The 1405-nt window shown below is 43.6% G+C and overlaps 1 non-coding gene across 1 annotated transcript; it reads left to right on the forward strand.

The window, feature by feature from the left end:
- Window positions 1-312: 312 nt before the first annotated feature.
- Window positions 313-401, forward strand: trnar-ucg (transfer RNA arginine (anticodon UCG)). The gene is given in 2 exon segments: window positions 313-349; window positions 366-401. It is a non-coding gene; the product is annotated as a tRNA-Arg (tRNA).
- The last annotated feature ends 1004 nt before the right edge of the window (window positions 402-1405 follow it).

The following is a 1405-nucleotide window of genomic DNA, read 5'->3' on the forward strand; positions in this document are numbered from 1 at the left end:
TCGGTGTCTGCTTAAACGGGATGGTTGTCAGTTCCGGTTCATAATTTGCCCATTTATGACGTATTTTCTCACTATCCGGATCATCCTGTATAGTTTTAAAAGGAGTGTGATTTCAGATGCGATGACCGAATTGTTAAACTGTTATGTTTCAAGCTACATTGACGTTGCCCGTGCCCGTGCGCGTCCATATCGCAGCGCATCTGTTCATTACTCGAAATATGCTCATGTTTTCCGACATCCATTCCTTGATATAACTCTTGTCACAAATTTGCTCTCAATATAAAAAATAGCAAATTTTCTGCCGACAGCAGCGGCCGCGTGGCCTAATGGATATGGCGTCTGACTTCGGTTGCAACCGCGAAGTTATCAGAAGATTGCAGGTTCGAGCCCTGTCACGGTCAACTTACTTGCCGGGTGAATTTTTATATTCTTTGTTTTGATTCTGCCTCAAAACCAACCATCTCGTACATGAACTCACCTGAAGTAAAGGAAGGCGTTTGCTTTAATGAGCTAATGGCACATTTTCATCACTGGTCGATCTGGTTGCACGGGCAGAATAGGCGGTGAATTAGACTTCCTTGCACATTTTTTCTATTCAGATGCAGAAAGTAGGGGATGGATGTCTGACGATGCTGTAAATAGCAGACGAGGTGGCCGAGAGGTTCAGGCGATGGACTGCTGATCCAGTGTGCTCCCACCCTCGTCATTGTTGTGTTAAACATTTGACCCCTCTGTTTTTTTCTCATTCACATTTAACCTCATTGCCAAATTCAATTTTTACTGACAAGGATGGAACTCTTTTTTAATGTAATGTCTCAAATTAACAATATATTCATCAACTGGAAAACAGAAGCAAGACGATGGAGAGGTGGTCTCATTTGATATGTCTTTGAAAGTCAGCACAGGCACGATCGGCCGAATAGCATACTACCATTAGAATCAGAGCTACGTTTCACACTGTCGGCGGCTCGTTGGTCTTGGGGTATGATTCTCACTTTGGGATTTTCATAATTGAAATGCGAGAGATCCCGGACGAGCCCTGCCAACCTTTAATCAACGAACCGCTTCTGAGCCAGTCGACATGTGAGAAAACCGACATATTTCAAATAAAAACGTATGATTTCGCTGAGTTGTTCCCACAGCGTCCAAATCATGGAGTTTTGCAGGAGCAAAGTTAAACTCACCGAACTGAGTAAAGTTAAAGTATCTCAGATGTACTCGGCTCTGTGTCTCATTGGACGACCTAAACGCGTGTTTGGTTCCGACCAATACGTGATCAGTATATCTTCATTTCTGCATGCATGAACTCACCTCCTTTGGGATAAGCATACATTTTGCGTCAATCTCCACTGCAACGTGAAACATACTCTGCCCTGAATATGAGTGCATCCTGTTTCTCCAGTGC

The sequence above is a fragment of the Pristiophorus japonicus genome, chromosome 25, assembly GCF_044704955.1.
Source record: "Pristiophorus japonicus isolate sPriJap1 chromosome 25, sPriJap1.hap1, whole genome shotgun sequence".
Lineage (NCBI taxonomy): Eukaryota > Metazoa > Chordata > Chondrichthyes > Pristiophoridae > Pristiophorus > Pristiophorus japonicus.